Genomic DNA, 25,283 nt, shown 5'->3' with positions numbered 1-25,283 from the left:
TTCAAGGTCTAAATGTCTAATTCTCTGAATAATGCCTGTGATTATTAGTGTACCTCTTTTCACTAATCATAATTTCTGCCTCTTGCTGTTGAGTCAGGAGGAGCCGTGCAGCAATTTGAAGGACTTACCTGGCAAGAGTGTAGCCTTGCTGTAAAAGCTGTATGTCTTGCTGTCTGCAGTGCTCAAATCAGTCCCAAGTGACCATATGGAGTAAAAGTACAAATAGTCTCATCAGACTTCAATTTTCTGTTCAGTGTTTACTACAGACCTTTAAACAATTTTTATTCTTTTCCATAAGCCTCTTGTTTTGCTGAAATGTGAAAAGAACTGGAGGCCTTTCTCCCTTGTCTGCAATTATTTGTAATATCTTGCATCTTAATTTGCAGCAATGGAAAGCAGACAAAGAGCCAACCTTGCTCCATCTGATAAGAGCTTTGACCTGTTCTTCTTGGGTGCAAACAGCTGTAGCACACTCAAAGAAAAGGGCAGTCAGACCCCATTGCAAATTATTCCTAAATTCACCATTGGATGTTCTTTTAGAAAAATCCATTTTATACTGCTTGCATCTAGTTTTGAATGCTTGCATCGTACTGTGTATAATTTGAGAACTATTTTCAGCGGTCATGAATTTTTCCCTGGAGTGTCTTCCCAGGTAATCAAATGTTAGTGTTTTTTGTATTTCAGAGATGCTAGCCTTTATTTTATTAAGTGCTTTGCATTCCTAACATGATGCTCATCTTCACTGATTCGGTACTTAGAATCATAGAATAAAATGATAGAACAATTTGAGGCGGAATTCAGTAATTTAAGATCATTGAATCCAGCCATTAACCCAGCACTGCCAAGCCCACCACTAAACCTTGTCCCTTAGAGCCAGTTCTTTAAATACCTCAAGGGACAGTGATTCAAATACTTCCCCGGGCAGCATGCTCCAGTGCTTGACAACCTTTTCAGTGAATTAATTTTTCCTGGTATTCAAACTAAAACTCCTCTGGTACAAGTTGAGGCTCTTTCTTCTCATCCCGTCTCTTATTGCTTGGAAGCAGAGCCTGACAGCCCCCCCAACCCCCTGGCTGTCCCCTCCTGTCAGGGAGTTGTGCAGAGCCCCAAGGGCCCCCTGAGCCTCCTTTTCTCCAGGCTGAGCCCCTTTCCAGCTCCCTCAGCCCCTCCTGGGGCTCCAGACCCTTCCCCAGCTCCGTTCCCTTCTCTGGACACTCCAGCCCCTCAATTCCTCTCTGAGGGGCCCAGAAGTGGACACAGCACTCGAGCAGTGGCCTCAGCAGGGCCAGCACAGGGACGGTCCCTGCCCTGCTCCTGCTGGGACAGCCCAGGGCCATCGGCCTTCTTGGTCACCTGGGCACCCCTGGGCTCGTGTCCAGCTGCTGTCACAGCACCCCCAGGGCCTGTCCCAGCTTTCCAGCCACTTTTCCCCCAGCCTGCAGCTGCAGGAGGTTGCTGTGAGCCGAGGGCAGGAGCCAGCACTGCCCCTGGCTGTCCCTCACCCCACTGGGCTCATGCCATGGATGCAGCCTGTGCAGAGCCCTGTGCAGAGCCCTCCTGCCCTCCAGCACATCCACACTCACACCCAGCCCGGGGCTGTCCCAGCTGACACGGCCTCCATGCCCTGAGCCGGCCCTTGGATGGAGATGTTGAACAGGCCTGGCCCCGGGGCTGATCCCATGGGAGCCCCACTGTGCCCAGCCCAGCTGGATGTGCCTCCATTGCCCAGCACTGCCGGCCCTGCCCTCAGCCAGTTCTCCCCCCAGAGCACAGGGCCCTGGCCAGGAGCAGCCAGTTTCTCCAGGAGATGCTGTGGGAGAAGGTGTCCCAGGCTTTGTGAAGTGCAGGCAGACACAGCCACAGCCTTTCCTCACCCTGAGCAGGTCACCTTGTACAGGAGGAGATCAGGTTGGTGAGGCAGGACCTGCCTGTCCCAAACCCAGGCTGGCTGTGCCTGATGCCCTGGTTGTCCTGTTCCTGCTGCTGGTGGCACTCAGGGTGATCTGCTCCATGGCCTCCCTGGCACTGAGGGCAGATGACAGGCCTGTAACTCCTGGAGGAATGCATGGGGATTCTCCTTAGCTGTCCTTCTGTTGCCGACAAATTTATAAATATAATTACATTGTCAGCAGCCAGATTAACTTCCAGCTGTGCTTTGGACCTTCTAATTTTCTTCCTGCATAACCTCACAGAGTCCTTGTTGTCCTCCTGGCCTGATCCTTCATCCAAAGGTCATAAGCTCTCCTTTTTTCCCTGAATTCTAGACACAGCCAGTCTTCCCCACTGTCTCATCTTTTGGCACATAGAGTCAATCTGTTCTTGCACCTTTAGGATTTTCTACCTGGAGAATATCCAGTGTTCCTGGATTCCTTTGTCCTTCAGGATGCCCTCCCAGGGGACTTTCTCAGCGCCTAAACATACCAAAGTCTGCCCTCTGGAAGTCCAAGGTGGCAGTTCTGCTGCACCCCTCCTTTGTTCTCCAGGAATCAAAAATCATCTTTCCATGATCACCAAGCCCAAGATAGCCTCCAGCTATCCCATGACCCACCAGCTCTTCTCCCTTCCTGAACGACAGGATGACCATTTCCCCTCATTGCCTTGCTCACCAGCTCTCAGGAGCTGCTCTGCCACACACATCAGGAGCCTCCTAGCCTGTTTCCTCTGTGCTCTGCTGCATTTCCAGCAGTCACATTCATGTCCTCCATGAGAACAAGAGACTGTGAGACTGCTCCCAGCTGCCTCTTCCTCCTGGTTGGGTGGTCTCTGCCACCATGATATCAGCCTTGCTGGCCCTCCCCCTGCTTTCTGTGCATGAACCATCATCCTCTTTTGTCAGCATCATCCAGCTCTACACAATCAAAACACTCCCTTGCATCCCACAGAGAAACCAGTGGCTGAGAACTGGGAAGTGTTTGGTTAAAACAGCAACTGCTGTAATTTTTCCTCTTACCTTGGGCCACATATGTTCCTGTCTCTCCTGCTTGGAGCATTGCATTGACTGTGGAAAGGGGAAGTTTTTATAAAATCATTGCAATTTAAGGAGCAATTACTGCATGCTGTTCGAAATTTTTCACCTGAGTCTCTTTGGTCTGAATCCAACACCCAGTGAATCTAGTAGAGTCTTTTCCTGGTCTGTAAAGACATTTGATCAGGTTAACCACACAATCTCTGTTTCAGGGAGGAACAGCAACATTTCCCAGTATATCCAGAGTGGAGTATGACTGTGTGTGCTTATATTAATCCCAAGACTTTTAAGGTTTCATGCATTGTATCTCTTTCTGGAAGGATACTAAAAAATCAGGTGGCATTAATGGCAAAAATGCAGAAAAATGCTACCAGAGCCTCAATCAGAATGCCTGAAGTCACCTGCTGTTCCTTTGAGGAAACAGAACTGGGAGTAAATGTGTTGGAGGACAAACTCATTTCCTGTGGCCCCTCTTTAAAGGAAGTCCAGTAATTTCAGGGTTGTCAGAACTCACTTTTAAAAACTTCTCTGGTCTTTGAATACCTGTAAATCTAAAAGTACCAGGCATTCTCCCTCTTTGCTTAAACAGCTGGCAACCATAGACCTCCCCCAGCAGTTTCTGTCATGACACTAAGGAAGGAATAACAACAACAAAAAGGGATGATGGCAAATTGTTTCTTATCAGAGGAAGTATACTTCATGACTGACTCACAGGAATAATTATCTGTCAAATTGTCTTTGTGTGTAGGAAGAGTGTGCGTTTCCTTTCCTCAGCCTGAATTCATTATGGTTCTTACCAAACTGGACATTCCTTCAAGAGGATTTCTTTGCTATTTAGTGGGTTCTTGGTGTTTAGGAAGGGAACTGATTCTTGGAGGGAGCTTTGAAATCCCACTACCCTGCAAGGCCCAGTGTCTTACCAAAATCTGCAGGAACAGTGTCACCATGCTGGATTAGACCAATGGTTATTTTCTTGATGATTTTGATGGAGTCCAACTGCAAATAAATAAATGAAGGGCAAAATCTCCAAAATGCAGCTAGGCAGTTTGATCAAACTGTGACATGAGAGAGAACATTTTCTTTCTAATCCATGCGAGCTGTCCATATATGCAGTAAATAATGAGGTATGTGTCTACCAGTTTTCTAAAGCTATTTTGGGAACTGGATGAATAAACAGGAAGGGAAAAAAAAAGCTGACTTTTTTTTCCCCTCTCCCATTCTTGAAGAGAGTATTCGGCAAAATTTTCCTTAAAATTTGAAGTTTTAAACGAAATTCACTCTACTCTTAGTTGTTAATGTAACCAGGAGCATTGATTATACTCATCAAGTCATTAATATTGCAGAAAACTCAGAAATGATGTGCAGAGAGCCTTCACAAGAGGTGTCCATGTTCATTAAAAACATTACCTCTCGTTCTCTTTAACATTTTGGCTTGAAGATTTGTCTCCATCCTACATCAAACAACAGGGTAGAAAACAGGACCTGAACATTATCCAGCTCACTTCCACCTTTTTATCTGATTCTTCTTTAAAGAGCTCTTGGATGGGTGATCTGCTGTTTGTCATTCATCACTTGTAGCTTGCTTTTTTATTTTCTTCTAAGATAAGTCATCAAAGAGGAGTGGGGGTTAAAATGCAATTTGGAATAGCATCACAGATTGCAAGGCCAATGTTGCCTGACTTCCCACATGATTCAAGCAAGTGCTCCAAGACTGCATTTGTCATTGCCCTGTGGTAGTAAATTACAGTAGCCAGTGATAACAATCAGAGGTGAGGAGAATAGTCTTTCTTTCTATTGCTTTGCAGGGTGGAATCCAGAAACATTTCTCTTTGCCAAAGAAGAGCTCTCCACCAGGCACTGTGTGTGTGTTTAAGTAAACAGAAGGAGATTTACCTTCTGAAGCTCATGTGAAATCATTCAAACTTGACATAATTCCAAAGCATTGCATGAAAGGAGGTTACACTCACTGTGCCTTAAGCCAGAGCAGGAATGCGACTGACCAATCAGCCCTAGCATGTCAGGAGCCCCAGGGCCATGGAAATTGCTATGAGTAGCTAAACACTTGCCTCTTTATTTATCAACCATGAAGTTGTGCAAAGCCTGTTGAACAGGCTTTCTCACACCAGACCTGGCTAGGATGGACTTGTGCCAGGGAGTCAGTGGTAGCAGATGAAACCACCTTCAAGAGAAAACAGTGTTTTAAGTCAAAATAAATCATATTTTAAAGGTGTCTGAAGACAATCCTCAGGTGTTAATTTGATCCCTACAGTGTAGAACTGATGTGACTGGGTGTTGTCTGCTCACATGGTGAAGAAATCACGTAAGAAGTGTTCCCTCATTTCCTCCAAGGATTAATTCTTCTAGGTGCAAACATGGAGGGCTTTACACCTAAACCAAATGTGAATTTGAAGGTCTGTCTTTACAAATCAGTCACTTTACTCAGGAATTTCCTTAAAGGTGCAGTGGGACTGGGAGGCACAAACTGAACCTTATGTTGGCAGCGCTCAAAGGATGTGTTGTAGCCACCAGCTTTGCATCAAAGGAAGGGAAATTGTTTAGGCCAGAGAGGTAAGAAAGATAATCTGCATGCAGGAGAAACTCTGGGGAGGTCATTAGCAAGACAGGATGTAACTATCTGAGCTGATGTCAGAGCAGGACACAGGTGGTGTTGTTGGTACATATTTGGAAAATGCAATGGGAAACAATGGTGCACATATCTGTCTTTCTATCTATCTATCTATCTATCTATCTATCTATCTATCTATCTATCTATCTAATCTACATATGTATATATATGTATATGTATATGTATATGTATATGTATATGTATATGTATATGTATATGTATATGTATGTCTATATCTATATCTATATCTATATATCTATATCTATATCTATATCTATATCTCTATCTCTATATATCTATATCTATATCTATATATCTATATCTATCTATATCATCTATATCTTTCTCTCCATGCTTTTGTGTGTACTTACCACCTCAACATGAACAATCTATGAAGAAACAGAAGGGGGGCTGAGATGAAAGGAAAAATATAAAAAATAAGCCTAATTATTTTCTAATTTTATTTCCCTTTGTTAAATGCAGTACTCAGAAGGGGTGTTTGCAAGCCAGCTTGTAAACATGCCAGTTTAAAGTGTATGCAAACACAGCATGCCCTTTGCACGTCCTCAGAACAGCTGAGAGCACAGGTGAAAGTAAATTTTTTCTGTGTTTTGCAGATATATCTCAGTGCTTTCTGCTCTTTACTGTTTCAAATACTGTCCCACTGTGGTTAAGAGAACATTTTTAGGTCTCCTCAGCATCTTGTTTTTGGTGACACCCTGGGAAAGCAGCACTGTCTTTTCCTTCTGATGGAGGGGAAAAAAGGTGGTTATTTAACATGGACAAAGTAAGGGGTAGGTCAGATCTTCTCCCAGTGTTTCCCCAGCAGTCAAGTTGCAGCAGTGAGAACCTGACTAGAAGCAGCCTGGTAATGTTAAAGCCAGTAAAGCAGGGCTGGGTTACATCAGCTAGGGATCTGACCACTGTCAGATAATATAAAATATATTAATAATAATAATAATAATAGTAAATATAATAATATAAAATAACCCAAGCAAACAACACATTCTGCTTGAGCCCTGGTGTGCTTTTTCAGATGGTTCATGAATTTATTTGACTGGGTGCCCAACATGGACCACCTGCTATGTTGATAGAACAAAGAAATGAGCTTGAAGAGTGCTAAAAAAACTGAAGGAAGAGAGGGAGAAAAGCTCAGCGTCTGACTGACATCCTTGGTAAGGGGCAACCTTGCTGCATAAACATAGGAAGCAGCCATTCTTTCTAATTTCTCATTTTCATAAAGGTCGTGTCACCAGCTGGCCTGCCAAGCTTGCTTTCCTCCTGACAAAAGAAAGACATACCCCTTGTTAGTATCAGAGGAGCTGGAGGTAGAAATGAGTTTGGTTCTCCAGCCAGACCCTCAGTCGTTAGGGACATATTTTATTACTTGAATTCAAAGTCTGGAATAAGCTCAGACTTTTTGTATAATTCATATGAGTTATTATTAGTACTCCTATTACTCGTCTGAGTTTCTATGTAAAATGCATGTTCCTAATCTTTAGTTCTCTATTACTGAGACAGTCATCCTCTCAGAGGTGGATAGCAACCAACACCTTCCCTCTGGTCCATACTGCCTACTGCTCATGGTCAGGTTTCCAGACCATGACTAAGTAACGAGCTGAAAAATATACCTTGACATGCATCTTGGAGAAAATAACACATGTAGAAATAATTCCACTAGGTTTTCGTTGCTCTCCCTGAATAAAATGCGGCTGTTAAGCAAACTACATAATCTGCCAGCCCAGAGGTCTCAGCACAGTAGATGAATGAGAATTTATCAGAGCTCTGGTGAATTAGCTGAAAACGCCTCCTGCATAAGCAGGGGGAAGACATGCATGGGTCTCACGCCAGAGCAGGTAAATGAAAAGAGCTACAGAGTACGTGTTTAATATTTTTAGGTTTTCTGTAAACTTTATCTTCACAGAGTACATTAGGAGTTACAGAGAAGAGGGGAAGGTGTGCACGTGCTTGTAAGTAAAGGCTTGAGATATCTCATTAGGACTTACAGTCCCAGTGCTTCAGAAAACTTTGAGCACTCTTTGGGCAGGGAAGGAAGATAGAATGATTTTAAGGGCTGTGAATTGCTTGTGCTTTTATATCAGGGGTGTTAGTGGAAGTCTCTTTTTGCAACTAATGATAGAAAGCGGGTAGTCTGTTTTTATGGGAGAATATATTTTGGTCCAATTGTGCCCTTTTTTTAATATATCTGTAATAAGCTTCCTCTCTCTGTTTCTAGAGTGCATGAATCATTATATTTATCACTAATATGTGCTGAAGTTGAACATAATTTCTTTATTTTCAACCATTCTCAGTTATACTTGGCCTGGACTGAAGCTTGGCTTCCAAGACTCACCCCTTATAAGTGGAAAGGAACCTTAAATACAGGTCTAGATATGAATATTCTCTTTTGCTCTTCCCCATCCCATTTTCCCCCATGCAAAAGCAACTCTGGAGCTTACTGTTGGTTTATGTCTGTGATATTTGGCTGAAATTAAGATTTTTGGGGTTTATTACTTTCTGGAGAAATGTCTTTCAGCTTAGGAAAAGGAACCTTTCTCTACAGCACCATTACATCTTGGAGAGTGCTCCTCCAAGGATTCTTATTTGTAAAAGGCAGTCCTAGACTGGATGGATCATTGTGGGAACGAGAGAAAAGTTTAATGCCATTAAAGTTGCTTTCTTCCTGATAAGATTCCTCTCAAATGCTCTTGTAATTCTCAGCAGCTCTGGTAGTAACAGACCAGGGACTGGCAAAACTGAAATTTTGGCAGTTTTATGTTGTGGTATGTAGTGGCAGTTGTGCCATGTACAAGCTCTTGGTGTGTCTCTGTATAATCCATTAGCCTTTACCCTCTGATCCTGCCCTTTTTTCCATCTTGTTTTCTTTTTGTGGGGTACTGGTGTCTCATGTTGCATTCCTGTCTCTCTGCAGGCTCACTGCTGGCTGGTCCCAGTGCAGGAGTTGTAACTGACCTGTAGTAGGTGACAGCTGAATAATTGGACTGATGGCAACCTCAGAAAGTTGGCCAGAGGGAAATGCAGCCCTCTGTGCCGTGGGTGGGACAGGATGGATGTAGAGAAAGATGTGTGGGCAAGGAGTACCAGCAGCTGAGCTCTTCTGGGAGGCTCAAGCTGACAGGGTATGGGCACACAGCTTGTAAAGGGGATCCTGCTTTGAGGCAAAAAAATGCACATTTGGTATTTTGGATGGTGGCCTGAACCAGGGACAGGTTGCCCAGAGAGGCCGTGGAATCTCCATCCAGGATTATTCTGCTCCTGCTAGCCCTGACTGTGTGTGGGGTGGGCTGGAGCCTCCTGAGGTCCAGGCTGACCCACTCCACTGCTGCCTGAAGTACAGACAGAGCTCACCATGGCACCACTGCTTACTTCTGCAATTTTTGTCCTCTGAGAGTTTTTCTTCCCCAAAATTTATCTCTTGAAATAAAGTAGCTTATAATATTTCCAACTCACAAGCCTTTAACTTGGTAATGCTTTCCTAGAGTATGAAAAGCAGTTGGACAACTGTATTTTTAAAGGAATCCCCACTTGATTTACCAATGACACGCTTGCACGCTTGTGAAATGTGGTTGCTCAGAGTTCCTTTGTTTGCTGCTGCCAGCCTTGTGGTGATCTTGTGCCCGTGTGGCTTCCTGGTGGCTTCCCTGAGGCTCCCTCGGGCACACACAGCATTGACTGCTGTGAAGTTCACCACAGGACTGAAGTGAGAATAATTTTGCAGTCTGAAAGATGGATTCCTGCCTGTCAGAAAGGCCATTCCAGTGTCCAGGGTGCATCCTCCGTGTTAATCGACAGGTGAGGAAATTTAAAGGTTTCTTCACACCCTCCTTGCTGTGGATTTCTTTCAACTAAGCCATTTTATTTTCGTTTCTGAGGGACAGAGGGAAGGTGTTGTATCTTTTGTTTCAAGGCCTTAGGGTTAGAACTTCGTCTTTGGCTGTCTTCAGGTTGCTACATCAAAGCAGGCAGTAAGAAATTAAAACCACCAGGATAACATAATAAAAAAGAACAAGCCATTTAGGAAAAAAAAAAAATCAATATTTTGTCTTTTAGGTCCCCAGTGAGAAATACTTCTGCAGAGAAGACAGAGGGGAAAACCTGAACAATGGGCTTCTCCTGCCCTAATTGCAAGTACAGCAGGCATGTCAAGTGTGAATTTGAGAGACACAGGTAAGGACTATTTTGTCAACAGGAACAGAGCTGCTGAAACAGAAAGACAATAGCTAAGGATCAACCTGTAGCTAAATCTACGTCCAAGAAACCTTATTTGAGGAAGTAGTTATAATTCTAGATCAATGTATCTTTGTTTTATCTCCTGCTGGATGCCCTTGCTGCATTTTATATGAAGCTTGATTATATAAATGGGTATCACGTTTGGTAAATACTTCTAGGTTTGGGAAAAATACTTGGGGGAATGGCTGATGTTTGGATGTCACTTGGATGGTGTAAAAAAGCAGCTGCTGATCTTCTGAGCTGCTGCAACTGGACCTGCCCTGGACCTGACCAGAGCAAGGGTCTTTGGGGCCATGAGAAGGGTGTTAAAATCTCACTGGGCTTCTCTGTCCACAGATTGTTTAGTCACCAGAGGCAGAGCAAGCAGTCACATTTTGAAACCCATGTGTTTGGGTTTAGGGGCATCTTTCTTACCCGTTTAGTGAATATAGCCACTCTTCTTTATTGACATTATGGAGTGAAAAGTGACTGCTCCACCAGCCAAAATAAATTAAACCTACCTTGTTAGGATTGTCGCCTCTGAGCATTAAAAGCTTGAAACACACTCTGGGCAGCAAGTCGTTAAATATACAGGGAAAAAGTGCAGAGGTTAAAGAATATTCAGATAAGTTAGATACATGCAAGTCAGCAGGGCCTCATGAAATTCACCCTGGAGTACTGCAGGTAGTAGCTGAGGTGATCTCTGAACTATTAGCAATTATCTCTGAGAGCTTGTGGAGGATGAGTGAGGTCCCAGCGGATGGGAGAAAGGCAAACACAGAACCTATCTTTGAAAAGGGGAAATAGGAAGACCCAGGGAATCACAGGCCAGTCAGCCTGGCTTTGATACTGAGAAAAATGCAGGAGCAAATTATTGAACAATCAATTTGTAAACACCTAGAGGAAAATAAGGTGATAAGAAACAGCCTGCATGGGTTTGTCAAGAACAAATCACATCAAAGCAATCTCATTTCCTTCTTTGACAGAGTAACTGGCCCAGTGGATAAGGAGGAAGAAGCAGATGTGACAGATCTTGACTTTAGTGAGGCTTTTGACACACATCCATATGACATTTTCATAAGTAAACAGGAGAAATATGGCTTAGATGAAGTTATTATATGATGGGTGCAAAACTGAAAAATTTGGCTTATCAGTAAAGCAGTTATCAATGGTTTGTTGTCAGACTGAGAAAACATATCAAATAAGATACCACAGAGGACTGTCTTAGGTCCAGTATTATTTAATATTTTCAGCTTTGGTGATAGAAAATGTAGAAAACTCTAAAAAATTGCATATGATTCTGAACTAGGAGGGGTTTCAAACACTTTGCAGAACAGGATTTGAATACAAAATGGGCTTGATAAATTGAAGAAAGTGTCTGAAATCAATAGGATGAAATTCAATAAAGAAAGACAAGTGCAATGTATTACTTTTGGGGAAGGAAAAATCAAATGCACAAGTATTAAATGAGAAACAACTAGTTTGAGAGCAGTTTTCATAAAAGAGGCTTAGCACAGAGCACAAGCAAAATGAAATCCAGAAATGTGAAGATGTGCGAAGAGTAAATTCCATGATTGTATGAATTAATAGCAATATTGTGAATAACCAGGAAATAATTATCTAGTTCTGCCCTGAGTGGTGGAGCCTGACCCAGGAATATTACATCTGTGTCCAACAGTAATGGCACATTTTGAAAATTATTCTCTTTTAGAATGGAGAAAGAACAAAGCCTAGAAAAAACTTCTATGAGGAAAAGCTGAATTAACTGAGTATGGGCTTTTTTCTTAGGTAAAGCTGTAATGCATCTAAAGTATGCAAAACACTATTAAAAATGTTGTAAAGAAAAGAATGGCCTGCTTTCCCTGTTTAAAATGGTGTAAAAAAAAAGGTATGGAATAAGCTAAATGAGCTAAAGGAGAGAGAACTCAGAGAGATGTTCTGGCTATGGGGATGATACTACCCTGGAATAGGGTTTCTGAGGATATTCTGGAATCCTTGTTTCAAGTCCTAAAAATGGGTCAGACAGACATCTGTCTGTGATGTGAAACAGATGTCCTCTGGAGGATACTCCTACTTTTACATTTCTACAGTAATTCATACTCCTCAGTCAAGAGAAAAGCTCACATGAACAAGATAAGCAAGAATTACATGCATAGATATAAATTTCCTCCCAGACTCCCACTTTTCCCCTGCAAACTTCTTTTTTTGGATCTATATACACTTATCACACAATCCTCTGTTCTCCTTTTCACGTGTCTTTGCCTTGAAACAGAGGGAAGAGTTGCAAGTCATTCCATAATTCTATGAAAGATTATGAAGCTAGACAGGGCTGCCTTCTATCCAAACATGCAATCATGCATGTTAGTTTTCCTGGGCTGGTTACTGGTGCAAAACCAAGACCAAAAGAATTAAAAATACCCAGAAAACCCCCCAAACCTTTTTGATATTATCTGCTGTAAGCTGCTCTAAGAAGTGCTCTGTTCTTGTCCTCTTTTTTTTTTTTGATGAAGATACACAGTCAGAGAATGGAGGTTTATAAACATATCTTCTCCCTTTTAATGATAGACTTGGGACAAATTGGATGTTTTTTTTATGATGTTTTATTGGCATGATTTTGAACTGGTGTGTTATTTATGGGACCATCCTAGACAGAATGCAACAAACCCTCTGTATCTTGTTTCTGTGTGAGCCACATGCATCCTGAAACATAACCTTGAAATATATAGTGAAAAGTAGGATCTTCATTTAGGGCTGTTAGGCCAGAAATTTTAGTCATCAAGTGTTGTTTTGTGTGAAGACTATGAGAAGAAAAAGCCACTTTTAAGTGACTGTTCTAAACTAACATATTTAACTGCAATATTTGCACTCTGCATTGTGGGGGATGCTACACTCAAAGAGCAGAATGTCTCTTCTCCTTGATGTGCTTGGCTTTGTGACTATACCTGCACAAAATAAATTCGTGAAATGCTTTTTTAAAAGCTACAAGGCTGTGCTCACTAGTAAGGAAGTGGTTGCCTCGCTGTGAAACTTGGATTCTTTCCTTTGTATCTCTGTGAAGCCTTTCCAGGTGCAGGAACCAGGGATGTTACATTTTCCGTACATATTGGTGGGATGAATATACTTGCTCCCAAATTTGGGACTTGGACTGCGTCCCAAATGTGGAGGTTTAGGAACAGAAATTTATGTATTTGGGGGAGGGGCTTTTATTTGCCAGGTGACTGTGTTAGAGTGGGATCAGCTCTCAGCTCCTTGGGAGGAGTTTGCCCAGGCAGTGTGGGGAATGTTCTCGTGCATCCAGAGGGAGCCAGGTCAGCTGGAGCCAGGATCATGCTAAGGCTGCATTTGTGTGATGCTGTGCTTCATGGGTATAGACATCCCTGCCAAGGTTAATAGTGTTACCAACCTTCCTTTTCGCTGTTTTGCTCTGGCTCTGTTTGACTCACATTTTCAACCTCCACGCTTTAGTTTTACCTGTTTTTAAAGTCTCATGCTACTCTTTTGCAACTGAGTGTTTGTCAAAACTGAGCCCCCCAGGATCTACTACAGTGCCAGCAATATTTTGTACACCAGTAGAGTCTTGCTAAAAGACTATTTTGAGACTTTACTGATACTGTGAAGAAAAATAAACTCGTAATACTGACCCCTACATGTAGTATAGTTGAACTGATAGGAAGATGCACCACTGCTCACATTTATGGTGAGGTCTAGAGTACATAACTTTTAAGAGGGAATTTTGGAGCAGAAGGTTTTAGGAGGTCACTGGTAATGCTGTCATTAACTTGACAGTGAGAAGATAGAACCATATTTAGAGCCACTTTTACCCCTGTTTTCTGTAATATAATAGTTTTTGAGCTTTCATTAGCTACCACAAATGAAAGATTTGTGGTGGTATGGAACCAAGTGGGTTCTTCTTATCACTTGCAAAAGGTCTTATTAAACATAAAGTAAAATAAAGCTTCCTGGATCTAAATATAGGCAGGACTAAATTGGCAGATTTCAGTCAGCATGACTGCTTAGTAATGGAGATAATGCTGAGTGAACTTTATAGAAGGAGAAAAAACCTAAATAAAAAAAAATCTTATCTGAAATGCTGCCAAAAATTAATGCCTCTTTCCCCCTCTATGAAACAAGGTTGTCCGTGTTTTCCACCTCAACCAGCTAGAGAAATCTCATTGAAAGACATTTTAACCAGTATGAAACATATTCACAGCCTTTTCCATGCTAAAATTATCAACTATACAAGTTGTGTCATGACAGGCAGGAAAAAACCCCACCAAACCCTGGTGTAAGACAAGATCAATTCCTAACCATATTTCTATTTTTAAATGATTTTAAAAATAATTGATGCTGGATTCACAAAATAACTCATCCAGGAAGGAGTAACCTCGAGGTAATCAGCTGGTCAACCATCATAGACATTGTGTGTCTTTAATTGTAGGGGTGATGCTGGTTGAGAGGAAAGATGGGCCAGGAGAGTTTAAGTCCATTTTTGAAGCCTCTGAAATGATCTTGCTGAGGCTGAGTCTTTGCTTGAATTTCTCACCTGTGACTCCTCAACTCAAGCCTTCAGGATGAGCTCTGTGTTGTGCTTGGAGGAGCTGGATGAGCACAGCCACCCTTCAACTGGGACTCAGGGTGGCTCTGCCCATTTCCAGTGACCCTCTGATCCTATTCCCCAAGCCCTGAGTGGAGACATGGTGTTTTCTGCAGCTTCCTGGTTGTGCCAAATTACTGCAACACAAAAATCAAGAGGGGACACTCATGCAGGTGTTGCAAGGTCATGCATGGATAAAAAGACACCAGTGGACACAAACTCAAATTGTTGCTTGCTTACCAAATTTACTTAGTTCAATTACATCCACTGAACTGACTTTATCTGTAACAGCAGACTTTGTGGAGAGGTATGGCCCACCTGTGATACATATAAAAATATACATGTATATATTTATACACTATCATGGTGATAAATTTTAATGAGAGCTTCATCATGACCAGCTGGTGTTGTTTGAAACAAATTACATTAATAATGCGTCTGAGTTTTCAGCATAAGACCAAATAATGAGAGTTGTAAAGCTGCAGCAGAATGTGGAGTCAACAGTTTAGGAGGCTGGCACTCCCACCTTAGGCAAGGCTCTGAATCTGCCTCCTTCTGTAGGATGAGGTTTAACCCTCCCTCCTCCACACCCCACTGGGATGTCACAGGGGTGCACTCTCCTGGCACTGAGGACAAATGCTGAGATATCTGACAGTGAGGCCTGCATTAACACTTCAGGTAGCACGTCTATTTTGGGGCCAGCAGGCTGACAGCTCCCTGCTATGTGATACTTCTGTTCTCTGTCTCCCTGCTTTGGTGTGCTCTGGGTCCTGCTTGTGGCTGCGTGGGAGAGGTGATGGAACTCACAGCACTCCTCTCCTTCTGCTGGCCTGCAGTGGTGCAGGGGGAAAGGCAGGATGTGTTTTCAATGTGCTGCCTCAGCCAGGGTCCAAGAGGTCCAGTGAGGCACTTGGACAGAGATCTACATCATGCTAACAGTGTTGTTTCCGTGGTGGAAAAGCTCCATTCCTGGTGATGTGGAGCACAGGGACCTTAATGTGGGACTAGAATGCAATAGCACCTCTGTGCTGCACACTTCTCACACAATGCTGGAGCAAACCTCCACCAGGATTTCACCATTCTTCTTGTTAAATATTCTCAGTACCTGTATTTAAGGTGTGCTAGAATGTCTTCCTTGCTTCTCTGTGACTTCTGAACTGAAGGTCAGCATGAACTCTTTGGTGCTCCCTTTCTCTTTCTCTTTCTTCTCATTTCTCTTTCTTTCTCTTATAAGCTCCACTTTCTGCCTGGCTACCCAGATCCCATCAGGAAGACATGATTAAAGGCAAATGTGAGTCTCAATATCTGCACAAACACAGAGATGTCCATGCCTGGGACTCTTGGTAAATACTCTAAGTGTTGAATTTTTCTGTACATATTCTATTCTCCATAACCTCTCTTTTATTCAGTCACTCTTGTCTGTCTTGACACTTAGATGTGAATGTTTTCTTTGCTTTCTAAATCATGATTAATTAAAGGATTTCTTGGTTTTTTGGTTTTCCACAGTACCTTTTTTTTTTTCCTGGGGCTAATCTTCAATTAATAAAGAATTGTGAGCATATAAATAAAAAAATGTTGTATGTTTTCCTTGCAATAAATCTGATCATTCCTCATACTGCTGTTCAGTATATCTCCCCTAAGGTATGCTGAATTTGATCAAATCACCACATTACTGGAATGTTGAGTGTTACTCATTTGTGTGCTAATTACTCTTAATCTGGGCCCTTTTAAAAAGGTCGTCAATTAGACTTTATTGAATTGTCAGCCTGTAGCAGCGAAGGGAATCTGGTAGCTGGTGTAATGATGTCACAGATGGCTAAATACTCTGTAGTCTGAAGGGAAAAATGAATTAAATATAAGTTCAAGTTACACAATGTGGTGTGAAAATGTGGAAGCCAGGCTTTTTGTGGAGGAAACTACTGTTCACAGCTGATTGAAGCTGACTCTAAAGACCTCTTTTACGGCACCCTCTGGAAAGAGCTATGAATAAATGACCCTTTCTCATCTTATTCCCAAGGTTCATCTTGAAATAGGTCTCTTCTGCGTGGAGCAGGTCTTCTGCCTTTTTAAAGAACCTCTCAAGGCCACCTTGCTGCTGTTTGTTTTCCTTCACTGGAGGTTGGGCCAAGAAGATGAAAACTTGTAGCATGAATTGCTCAATACCCACCAGTTCTAAACTTTAACCTTATCTCAGCCAGGAATTTTTGCAGGTGTGTTGAGGACCTGGAAGTAAATGAATCTGTATTTCATAAGCCAGTCTTTTCATGGATTTGCTGTGCGTTAACTCCTGTTAGTGTCTCCAGAAAGATTAGGTGAGCAATTTTGTGCTTTCACAGATTTTTTTTTGGTAAGCAATTTGGTCTGAGGAAAATTTTGAATGAAGAACATTGCAACCAGAAGATAAATGGCAATCAATACTTGATTCAACATAAGGTATGCCTGAAATTGTACTTACCTATGCATGAGCACAATAATGAGTAAAATTCGGAAATAAAAAAAGATCTTTTAATCTTCTGACAGTGAGTTTCTTTTGTAATTTGACCTCATTTATTATTGGATATGTAATTTCTACTGCACATTTAGTTCACATACTTATTAGTCTTATCCAATTAAGTAACAGAAATTCATACCCCCTTTTATTTGTGATATTGCACATTTGGAAAGTATTGAGAAACGCCATAGAAAGGAGATGTACTCATTATCCTGATCAGAAAACAGGGCAAAATGACCAGTCAATTATGTGTGTACCTTACCGATCTCATTAATGGGTGCAATTTAGTTAGTCCTGAGGTAAAGATTTTTCAGATCTTTTTGACTGCATGGGAAGAGAGGGCAAATCTAGCTTTAAAAGTTGCCACCTTTTCTAAAGTGTACTTGAAACTTCGAGAACTGAGAAATTCGAATAAAGGGCAGGGATGGTTACTGTGCTTTACTTTTTGTTATTTTTCTCCTCATTGAAATAAAGCCTGTCTGGGATTGCAAAGAAAGAGCCAGAAGTTATCTTCAGAAGGGACAGAAAATTTCCAAAGAAGGCAACTGAGCTAGCAGAGAACAACACACTGTACTTGTAAAAACTTTCTGTGGCTCTGTGAGCAGGGAAGAAGGAGCAACAGTGGTGTTGGTAGCCTGTAATGATGAAACCCCAGGGTTCTCTCCTGTGCACACATTTGGCTGGCTATGCTCTGGATCATAAACTCCTTGGAGGATCCAGTATTACATTCAGGAGCCCCTGATCTCTGCTGAGTTCACTAATTGACACACATATGTCACCCACCAATATCTCCCAGTGGAGATTTTTTGTTAACAATTGTATGGGATACTGGAGGCTAGTGTGTGTGGATGGCTGGAATATCTTTGTGTGAGAAGCACTGGGGAGTCCTGACTCTTTTTTCACATTGATTACTGTGAAATCTGGAATTTCCTGTTTTCTTTTAAGTTTAGGATGGATTCTGATTCCTTTCACTTTACTCCTGAGCTGAATAGTACCTTGTTCCAAAAGTAGTCCTGTTAGTTCAAAGGGATCATTCATTGGTGGGAAGGTACCATTCAACACGACTAAAAACATTGGAATCTAGTCCTTAAATCAAATTTGTTAGTTGAACTTCATGTGTGTGTTTGTGTGCATGTCTTGCATGTCTGTTTTTCAGCTGTTTTTTTACAAGGGGCTGTAGTTTGCCCTTTTAGACTTCACTGAAACCTTTCATTTCCATTGTTACTGTTAGGTCACAAAGCTTCATCATGTTCTTCACTGTTGTTGTTTGTTTCATGCACTGAATTAGATATTAATTCTCTCCCAGCTTCTCTTGCATGTGCTACTAAAATTATATTCTCCATTTAATGTATTCCATGGTATGTGTGTCTCATCAAATGTGACAGATTGGGGTGATTCTGTCAATAATTCATATTTGATATCAAATAAAACAAAGTTAAGAGGGAATTGCAAGGTAATATAATCCCTGTCTCTTTTAAATAGATGAAGGTGGACTAAAATTGATGTCTTGGACCAAGACACTTAACATTCAAAAGCCAAACCTACCAGCACAGGGAGTGAAAGCTGCTTGTTTGGAAGCAATATGGGAAGCCAAGATAGAGGATAGCAGTTGACATCTTCAAAAGAAATCCTATGGGCCTCGCTTTTCAGAGGTGAGGAAGCAACCAGAGATCTCATCAAATTCCACTGGAGTCCCAGGTGCTCAATACCTCTGAATTTCAAGCAGTTAAGTAGGGCATGCAAACTGGGATGCTGCAAGCTGACAACAGTTGAGGCTGATCCACTTGAAGGTGCTGCTAAAGCAGTTGCTGAGAAACTAAAGGTCAGAAAGGAAAACACTGTAATTAGTTTTGTGCATGCCAAAGACCCTTCAAGAATCTTTGGCTTCTTTGATAGAGTCCAAGATGATTTGATTAGTATAGAGAAATAGCAGTCAAGGAGGGTTTTTTTGTTGTTGTTGCTTTTTGGTGTGTTTTGTTTGTTTGTTTGTTTGTTTGTTTGTTTTCTTTTTTTTTAGGCAGCTCTAAATAGTTGGAAGATGTTAGGGCAGGAGTCTGTTTCTGCTCTGTTTGGGAGAGGAAATCTCCCTGCTCTATGCCAAGAGTTTGCTCCATGATGCCTGATGGAAAGCAGGGACTCCTGCTGGGCTGTGCAGGCTTTCAGTGAAGCAGCTGTTCTTCAGAAAGGGGACAGCTGAAACTTCACATGGGTGTGGTGTGTGCAGTTTGACCTCCAGTGCTTCACCAGGAACCTTTTCTCCCTGCTACAATTGGTCTTTCTTCCACAGACATTTGCTAGACATCTTCTCTTCTTGTTTTGGTCCATAAGACTGAGACATGGAAAGGTACCCTTGAATGTTTCTGAGAATCAGAAATGTTTTGTAATCCCCTAGAGACCTGGAAAAACATAATTTTGCTGCAGTAGAAGAAGTAGCAAAAGTCTCTTTGAAATCCCATGTGGCCAGTGTCTGCCCACGAGGAACTGTCTGATACTGCAAGTTTCTCCCTAATCTCCTGTGGGATCCTTCTACTATGTCTGCAGTGTTCTGCATTTCATGATGCCCATCTTTTGTAAATGAAAGTGTTCTGCAATTTCCTGTGGAATTGTCTGCTGAGGAAGTTATGCTATCACAAAAGTCACTTTGAGATTTTCAAAACTGTAAAGTTAGGGGCTCATGGACTTTTCCCAGCTCCTTGTTTTCCTCAGCCAGGCTAAGAACAGTTGTCCCTCCTCTCCAACCGAGGCACCCTCCCCTGGACTAGGACTTCTTTGCCAAGGCCTATTGGGAGCTGATTTATGTGTTGACAAAATCAACCACGTGTAAGGAAGCAGTTTGTATCCCAAGCCTTTCTGTGGGCTGGAGATTCCTGCTGCACAGATGGGCTCAAGAAGATGTTGTGTGATCCAACTGCAGGAGTCTCAGAGGTAAAGGAAAGCAAAAATCTGGCTGAGACAATTGAATGTAGTGCTGTGTGGCCACAGAGAGGAAGTTCTAAGCTTTCATGCCTTTGAGTCTTGTTGATAAGATAGGGCAGTACAGGAAAAATATGGTAAGAATAGGTGGCTGCCTCCTTCTTCAATTAGGATAGGTCTGACTCAAAATGAAGCACTCATCACCTGTTACAGATAAATTTACCCTGTTATTCATGCAATATTCCCCTTGCTAAATGTGTTGCAGAGGTGATGAAGCCACATGCTGCAGTGAGGCTGGTGTTGATTGAAGGTTTTTCTCCTTAAGGGTGCAGAATGTTCAAAGGGAAGATGAAAACAAGGAGTGGTGGTAACCAGTGCTCAGGGTGTCCGAGAATGTCAAGGTCTCTTGCCCATATAGGAAAATCAGAAACACACCCACCAACCCCCTCAAATATAGTGTCAAAGACACCAGTCTATTTTAGAAAACAAACACTGGACTCAGAATTGCAGCTTGGTGCTCAGTCTGTGTTACCCTCATGGTGGATTTACCTAACTCACGGTTAATTTGGCCTGATTCCTCTTTCTTTTGTAGTTTTAGGTCAGCAGTTATTTGTACAAACTTTATAGGATTATACTTATAAAAAAACTCTATGAGTTTCAATGAGAGTAAACTGTGTATCTGCAGTAAAGCAAGCATTGGGTTTTTGATTCTTATTTTGAAGTTGAGTCTGATGGAAGCAACTATTTGCTGTTATTCACAACACTTTCACTTAGGACAAAAAATTAGAGTGAAATTGGAGAAAAGGGTTATAATCTGACTCTAGTGAGGAAAACAAACACTTCATTTTGAGTGACCTGGAATGGGGTTAAAAAAAAAAAGAGGAAAATTCTGGGTAAGGATTCTAGTCACCAGGTAACAGAAATGCCTGAAACCAGGCATTTACAGGCTTTTATGAAAGCATTTTCTTTGTGTTCCAGCTTAGAAGAATAATGATTTGAAACACAGGAAGTTGCCATGGAACAGAATCATCACCCACTGATGAGCTTTATTGTCTCATAATGTGTCAACCTACAAAGAGTCACAGCAAATGGTCAAGATATTCTCTGTGGTGACGGGCCAAGACCATGGCACTGTCTTGTGACTTACTCAAAAGGTGCAATAATAAACATCTCTTCTGCCTGTCATTTTCTATTTCACTGTGTTTACCCCAAAAAGAAGATAACTTTTCAGAAAAGAATGAAAAGTTGCAAACAAGAACAAAAAATATTTTCCCAGGGTAGAATATTCTGTTATATAACACACCAGAAGGATTACTGTATGCTGGAAGGGAAAAACACACTTGAAGAGCAAGATGAAAACAAAACTCTAAAGAAGCGAGTTTTGAATGTATCCTTAATGCAAACTGAGAAAAGTGAAGTTAGAGAATGTAGATGACACACCAGTCATGGCACTCTGCTTGCAGTTTTAAATGTCATGTGCTGTAGGCACTTTTTTGCTCCTCCAGTCCACATGAGAAACTCAATTCCTCTCTTTCCCCTGACCATCAGCCTGCAACCTATGGTCAAACCGCATTCTCACAGTTTTACTTCTTCTGTGGTTCCAGACCAACTAAACAGACTCTTTTTCTTTGCAATCTGGAAATCCAAAAATCTCAGCCTAATCTTTCTGCTTCTGATACCTTCCAAGTTTTGATGAGGTTGTTTTATCTCTTGCTGTTATTAAAGAGCAGGTCAATGCTGCTCCACTTATTCTGTAGATTTTTACCACTCTGTGGATGTCAGGAATATTCTTTTTATCTTCTCTTTTGAATCCCCTGTTAATCATATCATGATGCACCTTTTTCAAATCTATAGTTTTATTGAATGGTGTTTTTAATCTTTGCAGAACTCCTAACTAGTCACGTCCATAAAGAAATGAAAAAAACCCTGGTATTCACATCACCTGATGTGGTTGGTTTTCTGGGCTCTGCAAAGATTAAAAACACAGTAAGACTTGAGAGTATCCTAGAGGGAATATAGAGGTTGCTATTAATATGTTCTTCTTTTGAACAGAACTGATCTGAGAGTTTGGAAATAGAGGAAAAGTGACTGTTTAAAGGAATAGGCAAGGTTGAGATTTTAGATGCATGTGTTACAGTGAGAAGAAATTAAGAGGGCCAATGCTGAAGCTGCTTGTGGGTTCATCCTCATTTCCACATGCTCTGATGGGCCACTCCCTGTGGCAGGATTACAGTAAAATGGTTGGGGTGGTGTCAGTGGTGGGATGGCTCCTCGTGTGGTCACGGGAAGTTCTCTGTGGGAGCCAGGCAGGTCACTGAGGAGGATTTACAGGCTTGTTCCTGGCCAGGACAGTTCTTTGTGCCCTCCTCTGGAATGCCAGCTCCAGGCTGCTGTTGCCAATGCTGATGTTGGCTGCTGGCGAGGAGGGACTGCAGCCCTCCCCCTCTCTGACACAGCTACTTGGCCACCATCTGTGACATTCAGACCAGTAATAACCTTCTTTTTTTTTTTTTTCTCATACCTCCTTTGCCTGATCTTTATCAGCCGTGGGTGCCTCCCAGTTCTTCTGCAGGAGATGTCAGTGCAGAGTTCCAAAGGCTCCACAGAAAAATGGGAGAAGGGGGAGGAGGGACAGAGAAGATACCGGGCAGGAATGGACGTGGTGACAAGCACAGAGGAGAGGAGGAAGGGAGAGGGACAGGAAGGGGATAAGCTCTTTAAAGAAAGAAAGGGCGGGATGGAAACACGGCAAGGACAAAGAGCATTCCTGTCGGGAATCCTGGGGTCTCTCTTCAGGTCTGGGCACAGATTTGTCATGCAGCCTTTGGAAAGTCATGTCACGTTCCTGCCTGCAATGTGTCCTCAGGAGCCTGGAATGTGAGCTTAGCTGCTTATTATTGGACTCCTTATTTACAAAGCTAGGAGGGCCTGTTTTGATCTTTTATTCCAACTCTTTTTGCAGTGTATGTGGTTGAACTTGCTAAAATTAATTTCTGCTTAACCTGCAGCCTATCTTCTAAGGAAAAAACTCCAGAATTTATGGGGAAAATTCAGTGCAAATCTTTAAATCTCAGTTTGGTGTGTTTGCCTAGCAGTTAATCGCCCTGCTTTTATTTTTTTTTTCTCTAAATTGCTTTACCTTCAACTTCAGTAGATGTTAAACCTCGATGCCTCTTTGTCTTTAGACTGAAACCTCCCTCGATTACCAAATTTTCACCCCTCATAATTGGTTGTAATCTCTAATTAATTCATCCTCTCTTCGCGTGTCTCTCCACAGAGAAAGACTTGATTTATTTAAGCCACCAGGCGCCTTTCCCGGGCGCTTTTAATTGTCCTCGCAGCTCCTCTCTGGTGGAGGAGCCGCTTCCAGCGGGAGCGGGCCGGGATCAGCGCACCTCACAAAGAGCACAAAGCCCTGCTTGTGGGCAGGAAATCCTTTGTGGCCGGCTCCCGTCCTCCTGCTTCGCCAGGCAGGCGTGACCGCGGCTGCAAGGCAGCGGGAATTGCCTCTCCTTCCCGCTCCTTCCCTTCCCGGCCTCTGGAGCGTGCGCCCGCATCTCCCCGGGAGCGGCTGCGAGCATCTTCGGGATGCTCCTTTGTCCCAGATGGTTCCAGGAAGCGCTTCGCCGTCCTCAGGATGGAAGCTCGCTCTTCACAGCAGCGCTGGCTGCCTTTGTTTAGTCCCGTGTATTTAAACATTGCCCTGCAGTTGTTTCCCACACACTTTTTTTTTTTTTTTTTTTTTTTTTTTTTTTTTTTTTAATTATTATTATTTCCCTAGGTCTGCTGATGTTGGAAAATATAATGCAAAGATTTGATAGATTCCCTCTGTTTTGTTCTGGGCTCTTTCTTTCTTTTTCTTTCTATTTTTTTTTTTCCTTTTCCTTCCCCCCCTCTTTTTTTTTTACTTTTTGTTCCTGAAGTCTGAAACAACACACACAAGCGCGCACACACACACACAAATAAAAACAAACCATTAGTAGATAGTAGTAGCTATTAAATATCCCAAATGACAAGAAGTCTGGAACCAAACCCTGGAATCAGAACAATGCGAGGCTCCATGGGAGCTGAGGTTGGAGCTGAGTCCAAATCCACATGCTGTGGTTTGCTCTCAATTACGTGATGGTCCAAGCCAGAAGGCTCATCCAGGGCAGAGTGGAGCACCACCTAATTTGGGATCTGGGTCTGAATTTTGCAGGGCAGACCCGTTGACGACTGGCAGTGACAAAATGCACTTGTAAAGGAGCAAATGATGTGGGTGAAGCATATTGCCAATGAAAAAAACACAAAAAAAAACAAAAAAACCACCAATACAAAGCTGCAGGGGGAAAATACAGTTCCAGCCTAATTGTCAGGGCTGATCCAGAGTTGTTGACTGGCAGGAGTGATTTTACTCAGGTGCCTTAGATATTTCAAACACCCTGCACCTTGGTCTCCTAGTGCAGTTTTTACATTCTCTGTGACTTTGCTGATTTCAGTGACTATTTCCAATTTACACAACTTTAAATGGTGAGAGAATGTCTTCTGACATTACCAGTGTCTGATCTGTGTCTAATAAAGCAGATTTAGTAAAAGAGAAAACCAAACTGGTTTGCATACAGAGGTATACATAAAAATATACCTCACAGTCCAAGTAAACATGAAAAGGCTGCCAAGTCTGCCTGTATAAATCTCATTATTTTCAACATTTAATTAAAAAAGAGAAGTGTTCACATGCCTTATTAGGAAGGGAGGGAAAGGTTAGATGATTTTAGCATTTTCAGAACAACCAATGATATAGAAATATCTGTTCCAAAACAAAAATATTAACATCTGTGATCCATTTAAAAGAAATGTAATTGATTTTTAGTTTAATTATCATTCCAGAACAGAACAATGAGTTGTTTTGTTTTCTTTACCACTGCTGTAGATAAAAATTTTGGTTTTACTAACTTTTTTTTTAAAGAAAAAAACCAAAACATTAAAAACAATATCCATTGTTCAATTAATGGTCAAATAATATAGTTTGTAAAAATGTAAGCATCAGAAATAAATAATAAAATTCACTGCAAATAACAGGTTTTGCTGCTTTTCTATTCACAACTGACTTGTGAGCTGATCAATGTTTCTGAGAACATATTTCACCCTCAAGTTTGCCAGTAAGCATGGTGAGAAAAATTTTCTAAGACTTTTCTCTCTGTATATCTGTTGTAAGTCTTTACAAGCTTGGTCTGTTCAGGAGATTCTGGGGTTTATTTCATTCCACAATTTGAATCTGGATCCTTCCTGCCATAAAGTTCATTAAAAGTTCATTCAGTCAGTTATTTCAGCAATGGGATGCAATTTCCAAAGCCTCTGTGCTGTGAAGTTCTGACAATTTTGCCAGTTAAATCCCTTTGTATGCGCCTTTTCACAGCATTTCATAACACACTTTCAATGGCAGATGCTCTGATTTAATTATTAGCTCATACTCCAGATAGTTGTA

The 25,283-nt window shown here is 41.9% G+C and overlaps 1 long non-coding RNA gene across 1 annotated transcript in view; it reads left to right on the top strand.

Annotated features, from left to right (window-relative positions):
• Window positions 1-16,875, top strand: part of LOC148219640 (uncharacterized) — a 46,418-nt gene extending 29,543 nt beyond the window's left edge. The window contains exons 5-7 of the long non-coding RNA XR_015799378.1: window positions 9,663-9,779; window positions 15,650-15,758; window positions 16,433-16,875. This is a non-coding gene — a long non-coding RNA (uncharacterized LOC148219640). The remainder of the gene's footprint in view (window positions 1-9,662; window positions 9,780-15,649; window positions 15,759-16,432) is intronic.
• Window positions 16,876-25,283: the final 8,408 nt, after the last annotated feature.

This window comes from Sturnus vulgaris, chromosome Z (assembly GCF_052056855.1).
Source record: "Sturnus vulgaris isolate bStuVul1 chromosome Z, bStuVul1.hap1, whole genome shotgun sequence".
Taxonomy (NCBI): Eukaryota; Metazoa; Chordata; class Aves; order Passeriformes; family Sturnidae; genus Sturnus; species Sturnus vulgaris.
This window is presented reverse-complemented; position numbering and strand designations above follow the sequence as displayed.